Source organism: Lissotriton vulgaris, chromosome 2_1 (assembly GCF_964263255.1).
Source record: "Lissotriton vulgaris chromosome 2_1, aLisVul1.2, whole genome shotgun sequence".
NCBI lineage: Eukaryota > Metazoa > Chordata > Amphibia > Caudata > Salamandridae > Lissotriton > Lissotriton vulgaris.
This window is the reverse complement of record NC_141687.1, coordinates 158,721,041-158,731,614: the sequence shown is the minus strand read 5'-3', so window position 1 is coordinate 158,731,614 and position 10,574 is coordinate 158,721,041. Positions and strand designations below refer to the sequence as shown.

Genomic DNA, 10,574 nt, shown 5'->3' with positions numbered 1-10,574 from the left:
GGCTGCCTGACTTCCGATCTCGGCTGTTTTATTTATCTATTTCTGCTGTTCCATTTAATTCCTGCTTCATCTAATTCTGCTCTTACCCCAGATCTCATTTTCTCTCCTCCTCTCCCTCACTTCTCCCCTTGTTGCCGGTCCCTGCCACTGCTCCCGTGGCCCCTCTCGCACTATCCCGCTTCCCAGCTGTCCTTTTTTCTCCGACCTCTACGTAATGCTCGTTGGTGGCTTATTTATGAAATGTGCTGTCTAGGGCTGTGTTTCTATGGGGTTTTATAGAAAGGCAGAGTTAGGGATTGCGTGCTAATGAGGCCAATCTGTTGTGGAGATGCAGCAGTGTTGTGCAGCCTTTTCATGTTTGGTTGGTGCTGTGCGCATGCAGAATCTCCAGTCTGGGTGGGCGGGGCCTAAGGGTGACAGGGCGGCCAAAGAAGCGGGACACAAAAGCAACCACAATAGATCTCACTAAGGGCATTGCGCGCTACCTGTCCGAGGCACAGAGAGCGTGGTGACTTGCAAGTTCTGATTGTCCCGGGTTACACAATCTGCACCCAGAGCTGGGCAGCCACACTGAGGCCCCCTACCTTGCAGGCTTCAAACACTATGTCACCGAATACTCATCCGATTGCAAATACTTCTGTAGCAAAAGCTCGAACTCTACGAATGTCTCCTGAGCATGGTGGTTGTAGACCTGGTCGCCTGGACACACTGCCTGAAGACGAGACCATCCCCATCCTGGACCACATCCCAGCTGCAGTTAAAAGTGTCCGGGTTCGAGAGCCCGGCGAATAGATCCGAAAGTGTGTAGGAATTACAAAAGGAAAGGTAAAAATCGCTTAGTTCCAGGCGGAGGGGCCTTACTTGCCGGCCGCACGTTCAATGTCCTACAGACCTAATCAGCATCGTCCACTCTGAAGCACCAATCAGAATACGGGCTAAGGGGGTAATCAGAGTTTTCTAGCTGACACACAGGTTTGGTAAAATTACTTAGAAAAATATCCCTTTTGCCTATGGTGTGGTTGCTCCGCGAGGAGGAGCTGTGGGTGGGAGGAGGTGGGCAGCCGCAGGTGCAGAGGGAGAGGGGCTCCACCCATCGCGGGCAGGGGCCCCTGCTCCTTCTCCCAGGTCCTCGTCAGGTTGCCTCAGCACAGAACCACAGGTGATCAGATAGCAGGACGGCGAAGAATAGCAGGGAGGCCAGCGAGAGGCGCCATTTCTGCGCCCTCTCCGTATCAGTGAAGGGCTTCTCGTTGTCCTTGGGTGCGAAACAGATCCGCAGGCCTTCATCGTACTGTCAACACATCCAGACGCCCCTGCCCATATTTTAGGATCGGGCCGACTCCACCGCCAGGGCTACGCTGCTCCACAATTTTCATTGGTCCGGGTCTAGGTGGCCACCATCTTTGTCCTGAAACTCTTTATGGGGGGATCTGCCTCTTCTACGTCATCCCCGGCACAAAGTGTTCTTTGCCCTGGTGGCTCTGCCTCATGCTTGAGGAGGAGAGGGGGGGGGGAGGGAGGGGGATCGCGGGCAAACACATGTCAGTTGCCTTATCATTTTGGCGTTTTCCTTGAAATCCCCCCATTTACATAGTGCGGTGGAACGGCGGGAAACAGAGAGAGCCCCCGGCATGCGTTAATGGAGTGCGTTGACTGGCACCAAAGGGGATGGTGGGCAACTCCTGTCTTCATTAAAACCCCAACGCAGACCAGGAAACTGTGTGCTGGCGCGTTTTATTCACGCTCACATGCATCAGCTATGCCTCTTAGCACCCGCAATTTTAGGGTCCTTCTGACCACCCCAGTCCCTAAAAAGCGATGACAAAAGCAACGGGATGTGCAGATGAACCAGCCTCGGACCTTTCGAGCATGCAGACACCCACTCAAACATTTCCCATACAAAAACCTTCATTTGTGCTCTTATTGCCCTTCTGCAGCACGCGTGCCACAAAAAGGAAAGATTTCTAGAAGTTCTTGTGTTTTGTGGTCCCATTGTCCCGGTTACCACTGAACCCGTTGTTACTCCCTCGTGCTGTTTTTTTCTGAGCGCCTTTCCCTCGTATAAGTTATGAGTTCATTTCTGCAGCAACCGGTTACTGGTGTATTTCCCTGCTGCAGCCCAGATCTCTGGTGCCCCTTAGTGTTAGCTTTTTGAAGCCCAGCATAACAAACAAAACAAGCATTTGCAATGCAATAGGTCGCGCGTTGGCGAGAGTTGGGGCTATCGGCATTGTAAATGACAATGCCCTGTATTAATTTGTTTTTAAAACCTGCAATCGGTGCATAAATACGCACTTTGAACATATAGTCCTTGCTTACGAGAAGAAAGGCTGGCAGTAAAAGACTGCCAGCCTTGTTTTCATTCCTCAGCACGACACAATATCAATTTCAACTGCAACATGTTAGAAATCAGCAATATGTTCCTTAACGTAGTGAACACACACTGCATCAATTATCCCAACAAAAAAACCCCCTCTCTTCCAGCAGGGTAGCTTTCCTAAAAAGCAAGACCCCAGGTGTTCCTCGATTTTCCTCAGTGTTAGGAGCCAGGCTCACTGCCCGAGGCCTTTTAACTTCGTTTTAGCCACAGATTCCATATCGATCCCAGTGGCTTCATTTCCTCTTGGAATATTGTTTTTCCTTCCAGAGTGTGACCACATGCAGGTTTCCCCAACACACCCTTTCACCCTCACACACCCTCTCACACCCTCTCACACTCTCTCACCCTCACCCACCCTCTCACCATCACACACCCTCACCCACCCTCTAACACCCTCACTCACCCTCACCCCCACAACCCTCACTCACCATCACACCCCCTCACCCTCACACACCTCCTCCCCTCATACCCCCTCACTCTCACACCCTCTCACCCTCACACATCCACACACCCTCACACACCCTCTCACACTACTTCGGACCCTCACCCTCACACCTCTTCACCCTCACACACCCTCTCTCACCCCTCACACCTCCACACACCCTCACACACACCCTCACCCTAACACACCCTCATCCTCACTCACCCTCACACCCCCTTACCCTCACAACCCCTCACACTCACACACCTACACACTCCCTCACCCTTACACCCTCCCCTCATTCTCACACCCCCTCACCCTCACCCCCCCTCACCCTCACACCCCCCTCACCCTCACACACCCACACCTCCTCCCACACTTCCTCACACACACACCCTCACACCCCTCACCCTTACCCTCACACACCCTCACCCTTACACACCCTCACTCACCCTCTCACCTTCACACCCCCTCACACCCTCTCACCCTCACACACTCCCTCACCCTCACACACCCTCACCCTCACACACCCTCATCCTCACTCACCCTCACACCCCCTTACCCTCACAACCCCTCACACTCACACACCCACACACTCCCTCACCCTTACACCCTCCCCTCATTCTCACACCCCCTCACCCTCACCCCCTCACCCTCACACCCCCCCTCACCCTCACACACCCACACCTCCTCCCACACTTCCTCACACACACACCCTCACACCCCCTCACCCTTACCCTCACACACCCTCACCCTTACACACCCTCACTCACCCTCTCACCTTCACACCCCCTCACACCCTCTCACCCTCACACACTCCCTCACCCTCACAAACCCTCATACCCCCTCACCCCCCTCTCAGTATTAATTATTGAAAAAAAATACAACACATGTTGCATTACAAATGCTATACGTGTCACATTTGCGAAAGTTATAACTATTGGCATTGTAAATGACTAAGCTATTAATTTCGCTATTTTCAAAAACAAAACATAAATAAAAAATGTGTCATTTACAATACCAATAGCTCAAACTTTCCTAATGCGAGACCTATTGCATTGCAAATGCTTGTTTATTTAACTGCTGGTAACTCTGCCTGATCCTGTGAGGTCATCACTGTTAAATAACTTTGCATAGGGTAGCTGCTAATGCAGGGTTCTCCAACCTTTTCAGCAGTGAGTGCTACTTCTGATCAGTGGAAAAATGCAGTGCGCGCAACAAAATTCGTTTTATTTATTTAAATGTTTACTTACCTGGGAAGCTCCGTCATCCATACATTACTACCCCCCACCCTGCCCCTCCCCCTCCCCACATCACCACCCTGCAGGTACTCCCACTGCCGGCCTCGGCTGCTTAGATGCCCCTGGTTGGACTGTTTTCCATCAAGCTTACATTAAGCATTGCTCGAGCTTACATCACCCTTGGTATTATTACATTGTTGCTGCTCACTAGCATTGCTCCATTACCTCCAAATTCCTTTAGCAGTGCCTAGATAATCCTCTGGGAGGTTCACTCTCACATTCCCTGCTTTTTCACGATAATATATGCATACTGCGGTTGTGCCGTAAGTCAAAGGTACTATAAGCCCATACTATTTAAAATGTTTAGTTTACAAAATGCATTTATTTTGTTGGGTTGGATCAAATTACTGACAATTGGTAGCTCCTACAGTAGCTCCCATCATTATCAGCCTGATTAATGTCTCCCTCGCATGAGGTATAGTCACCACGAGTGGAAAAGGGCAATGGTAAAAGCCTTGCTAAAAAAACTAATTTGAACCGTGCCAACCTGGGCAATTACCGTCCTATCTCACTCTTTCCAGGAATTAGCAAAATCACGGAGAAACATGTCAACCACACACTCTCCGCATTCCTTGAGTCCCATAACCTGCTCCACCCCTCACAAACAGGCTTTCGCCCTCGTCAAGGCACCGAGACCCCTTATTGGCAGTAGTGGAGGAAGTGAGGAAAATCCTTGATTCAGAAGGTTTGGCAGCCATAATACTCCTTGATCTAAGCGCAGTTTTCGATACGGTTAATCACCTTCACCGTATCCTGACTCACTGTCTCAGGAGCATAGGAGTATCCGGTAAGGCCCTATTAGGGCTCCAATCCTTCCTGGAAGATAGGTGCTTCCAGGTTTTTGAAGGTGACCCCTTTTCAAAACCTATCCCCCTTCAGTGTGGAGTCCCCCAGAGCTCATCCTTGAGCCCGACCCTGTTTAATGTTTATATGTCTCCATTGGCGGATATCATTTTTCCCTTTCGGGTTCATATAGTAACATATGCCGATGACACACAGCTGGTCGTGGCATTGAGCCTAGCCAACCATACGCCCTCTGATCTTCACTCTTGCCTTGAGGAAGTTACCAAGTAGATGAGTCTGTCCCATTTAAAACTTAATGGTGATAAAACTGAGCTCATGCTTCTTGGCAACCAGCTAAAGTTCAAATCCAGTACCATGTGGCCAGTCTGTATGGACCCTGTACCGACCCCGAAAGCTGAGATAAAAAGCCTAGACGTATGGTTAGATCAAAACCTTATATTTAAAGCCCAAGCCAGGAAGACCGTTGCTTCATGTTACGGCATGTTAAGAATGACTCGTAAAGTGTTGCCCCTCCTACCGGACCAAGCTAAAAAAAACGCTGGTCCAGGCGCTCATCCTCTCCAATATTGACAATGGTAACACCCTTTATCTGGGTGCCCCAAGCGCAGTGGCAACGAAACTGCAGATTGTACAAAATTCTGCTGCAAGACTACGCACGGGAACCCATAATCGCTGTTCAGCAAAGCTGGCAACGCGCTCTTCATTGGTTACCGGTGCAAGAGAGAATTAACTTTAAAGCCCTTTGCGTTGTCCAAAACTCTCTGGGAGGGAATGGACCTCCTATCATTAAATTCATGATTCGCCCTTACAAGGCCAACAGAAGACTCTGTTCAGACGAGCTTTACCTAGCAATGGTACCCAGGATTAGGGTCGCCCGAAGTGGCGGACAGCGTTTTTTATACAATGCCGCAAAACTTTGGAACAGCCTTCCACTGCATCTTCGTATGGAATCCAGTCATCTCTTATTCCGGAAACAGCTAAAGACCTGGCTCTTTCCGTAGAGGTCCAGGTCGACCACAGGCGTAACACAAGCCCCCACAGCCCCCGCATTGTGGGGGTCCCCCGGGCTCCAGGCCCCCTCCACTTATGTTACGCTTGCCTCCACCTCGCCGTGGCCTCACCATAAATTAAATGATGCGCGGCTGGGCGCAGATGTCTCTGAGTCTGTGCAGTCTTCACCCCTAGAGTGAGGCATAGGGTGGGTCTGGTGACCCTTGTCATGCGCATCGTGCAATTAAAAGTGCGCGTAAGGTGAGGCATCCCGGGCCAGAGACGGCTGAGAGGGTCTTCTGCTGCAGCTTGTGCCTGCCACTGAGTGCAGACCAGGCCTCAGGTGAGTCTGTTGGAGGAGGGGAGCCGAGGAGTCACTCAGAGGGTGGGGTGTGCTGGGCAGCATACAGCCGCATGCATCGTGGGGCCGAAAGGCCAGCTACTGACTGACCCCGCAGTGTTTCACAGGATGTAGCTCAATGCAGTTTGAATGCGTTCCTTGCAGCTATGCAGACCTACGAAGTGGAAGCTTGATGTGCTGCGTACAAGGACGGCTGTTTGGCAGTTGGGTTTTCTGGGCCTGGCATCTGGCTGTTTGTTCCACCTAAAGAAACATATGTTTCAAAGCTTTGACTGTCACTAGCAAACTTAACTTAAATATTTACAGCGATGCATGTGAGAGAGGGGCCATGGGAGTTGAGGGGCTCAGTTGGACTGGAGGGTGGGAGTGAGGGAATCCGTGGAGAAGGAGTTTTTAGGGGAGGTGGAGGAGGACGCCCAAAAATATTGTCGCACCTGGTGCCACCAGCGCTAACCTGCCCTGTTTACCCACATAGTCCGAGTTTCTATTAGGAATATTGGGACATTAAAAAAGGCTTTTCACAGAATTTGCACAAAATCTGAACACATCTTCACATGAACGTTTCACATTAATGAAATAAAAATACATGCAATTTATAAAATGCTCGAGGCCAGTTTCGTTATAAACATTTATCACAATCACATAAAATACACAGGCAATTGCCTGGCAGACAATGGGTCAAACAGAAATGCGTCTAGATAGTTTCTACTCGAACCTTTCTGCATTACAAGAATGAGACGATGGAACAATATTGTATACCACAGCATTTTGGGAGAGTCACAAATCTCACCCCAGGACTTGCGGCTGCCCGAGGCCACCTGGTGGCCATCAGGAGGGCGTGCCCGTAGTCTCAGAGGGCCTTCCCCGCCCCCTACCTTTGGTCATCCACTCCTCCCCAGGCAGGTGGAGTCCCGGCAGGAGGGTGGGCGGGCCAGTGACGCACGTCAGGGCCGGCAGGCAGGACGAGGGGTATATAACTTCCCCTCGCCATTTTAGAAGCCTCTTTGCCGCTCCGGACGTCGCGCGTCGGGCTTCAGGGACACTCTTTTCGGGACACTATCGCGGTGAGTGTAGGCCTTCGAAATGGTACCCCCCTCCTCCTACTCCCTCTGCTCGGAGGTTGAGCCGGGCTAGGCGGCCCGCTTATCGACGGGCCGCTGTGGAGGTGGGGGTAAAAGTGATGACCCGAGCCTTCCAGCCGACTCTCTTGTCGCGCTTGCGGAGGTTCAGGGTTGGCCTGGCCGGCCGCGGCCCTGGCCCTGGCCCTGGCCCTGTGGTCCGCCTCACCGCTTGCGGGTGGGCACATGTAACGCGTGTGTCGCCGGTTCTCCCGGCCCGCCTCACCGGGCTCCGCCCGTGACCTAGGACGAGACCCGGTTCGAGCGTGTCGTTTTGACGGGCTGTTAGCTCGGAGGTTGTTTTCTCCTCCAGCGCATGGTATCCAGGGACGCCCAATGTGGTATCATTCCCGAACCACATCTAGGAAGGGGGGGGGGACGACTTGGATACAGCTCATTGTATAGGGGTAGTTGGGTGTAGCGCCTACTCTGTGCACTGGCCAGCGTGCAGGGGTTTTGGCGAGAGTAACCCCCTGGCTCCCAGCCCTGCACCCGTTCCCCCCCGAGTGCCATGGGAGACTGCAATGTTCTGCCGGGGGCAACAGATCGCACGCTTTCGCGGATCCCCTCCCTTCCGGTTCGCCGTCCAGCCCTCCTACCTTGCCTAATCGTGCAGGAGGGGCTAGCAGGCGGCGATCAGGAGCGGAGCATGCGCCGGTGTGAGAGAAGGCCCAGCCGGGCGCCCGCTTGTCCCAGTGCGCGCTGGGTGGGATCCAGCTCTGTGGTAGAGCGCTTCTTCACTGGCGTGAAGTGCCCTATTCTTTCCTGGCAATTCCGTAATCTAGATTGTCTCCGTGGCGGTAGTGGCTTCCACGAGGTTATCAGGCGCTGCTCATGTGAATCTGCGGCCTCAGGGCAGCCTATGATATGCAGGTAGTCCTTAGTCCAGTATCATCTATTCTGGAATTAGGTAACCAGACTTTAGCTCTAACATGAGTAGCGGTGCACGAAGTGGGAGGTTGTGATTTCGAGACCAAATATGGGTCTCGTGTTGATTGTGTATATTTGCCAATTTTGCACTGTTTCTATAGCGTCGGCGCCATCAATGCGGTTATTATGCGCAGCCCATGTGTTTCAGTTGTTCAGGTGCAGCTTCGGGGGTGGGGGGGGCGTAGGCGGGTCGCCCCCGCTGGTTGCATCCTGTGCCCTGGAGGGCAGCAGCCACCCCTCTCCGAGCCCGCCGGGCCCCCGGCAGTCCTCGTTTGCCGCTCGGTCAGTCTCGCCCCGGGGCCGGCCTCTTCCTGGGAGCAGCTGTCCATCATTTCGGAACGGAGGAGAGCGTTCCCAGGGGGAGGGTCCGGTCATGCCGCAGCCAGACCGTGGGCCCCGATCCAGGTCCTTTCGAGTCCCTCTGCACGGCGACCCGCGTTCCACGCCACCCTTCCCTGGCGGGGGGGCCTCTTTGGAATTCTGGGCGTGGAGGTGAGGTAGCCTTAGGGCTTGAGCGGCCGTCGCGTGCTGGGGATCTGGGTCCGTGTCTCGCCATGACACTCAAGGTTCTGTGATACTGGGCCATTCATTTAATCCCCTTGATCCTTACTACATGCATGAATGTGTACTGTGCATTGCAACTGGTGCATTGCAACTGGTGCCTTGCCTCACGCTTGGTTATTCTTTATTTAGAGCAAGCTGGTTCATGTATATGCCTTCTAGTAGCGCCGGCACCGTCCCTTGGTTCCTTAGTGCTGCGTTGCCTGCTGGATGGTACAGTACCCGTGCCTGGGGCAGGTAGGCCTTGTCAGGTGCTGTACTCACGCATCCATTTGCCTGTCAGACCGACGTCGTACCCGCTGCATTATCGCTTCACGCTTTCTGATCGCCCCCCCCCACCAGGATCAGACCTGCAGAGGTATGTATAGTGAGCTCGGGGTTAGCGGTTGTTAGCTGGACGGGTGGTTGCGGCGCTCTTTTGCAGCAATGGATGGCTATGGCTGGGCCGAGTTTTGGCTCCCCTGCGGCCACACACCTTGTACACTTTGCCAGCTCACAGACACTTTCTTTTGCAGGGAAGAGCCCAAGTCGGAATGGACGGCCAGGGATCCCTCCCGCTTTTCACCCAGACGTCCCAAGTTGATGACTCCTTGCCAGGACCTTCACATGACGCGCAGCTGAAAGCTGTCATGGACTTGATAAAGGCTAATGGGGTGGCTTGGGCTAGTGAACTGTTGAATGCCAACAAACCCGGGTTTTCCATGGTCGGCCTGTCGCCACCAGCATCTGAACAGGTGATAATAGAGGAAGCCGGGCCTACCAGGTCCAAGAGAGTGCGGAGGTCAACAGTGAAAGACTTCCCCGCAGACCCGGCACCTGCCAAAGTCCGTGCGCCCGAGTTAGCCAGAAATGTAATCGTGCACGGGGCCGCATCCCCTCCCACTGTGGCCAGGGCATCCCCCCCCCGGCGACTGTTGCACCTACCCTGGACTTTGCCACACGTGAGGATCTGGGTAAGCTCACAAACACTCTTGCTGATTTCATGTCGGAGGTCAGAGCCGCCTTCTGGGCTCCTATCCTTACAGCGGGGGTGACAGCGGGGTCTTCTGGGGCTGGGACGGTGGCACCAGCGCCAGCACCTCAGGCTCCTGCCGACGCAGCGGTTACTGAAGTGTGGGGTGGGGTCTCGGCCCCGGGTGGGGCTAGCACCAGCAGTGCATCAATCACCCCTCCAGCAGCCCCCGCTGCCCCGGCGACACGGGGTGCCCAGCTAGGACCTGCGCCTTGCTCGCCTCCTGCCCCAGCGCTGCCCAGAGCTCCTCTTGCCGTCCCTGCCCTACCCGCGCCACCTGCTGCGACTGCACCTCCTCCCAGCACAGAGTAGAAACTATCTAGACGCATTTCTGTTTGACTTATTGTCTGCCAGGTAATTGCCTGTGTATTTTATGTGATTGTGAGAAATGTTTATAACGAAACTGGCCTCGAGCATTTTATAAATTGCATGTATTTTTATTTCATTAATGTGAAACGTTCATGTGAAGATGTGTGCAAATTTTGTGCAAATTCTATGAAAAGCCTTTTTTAATGTCCCAATATTCCTAATAGAAACTCGGACTATGTGGGTAAACAGGGTAGGTTAGCGCTGGTGGCACCAGGTGCGACAATCTTTTTGGGCGTCCTCCTCCACCTCCCCTAAAAACCTCCTTCTCCACGGATTCCCTCACTTCCATCCTCCAGTCCAACTGAGCCCCTCAACTCCCATGGCCCC

General features: G+C 53.3%; 1 pseudogene; it reads right to left on the bottom strand.

Moving 5' to 3' along the window:
- Positions 1-601: 601 nt before the first annotated feature.
- Positions 602-1,321, bottom strand: LOC147729742 (NALCN channel auxiliary factor 1 pseudogene; annotated as a pseudogene).
- Positions 1,322-10,574: the final 9,253 nt, after the last annotated feature.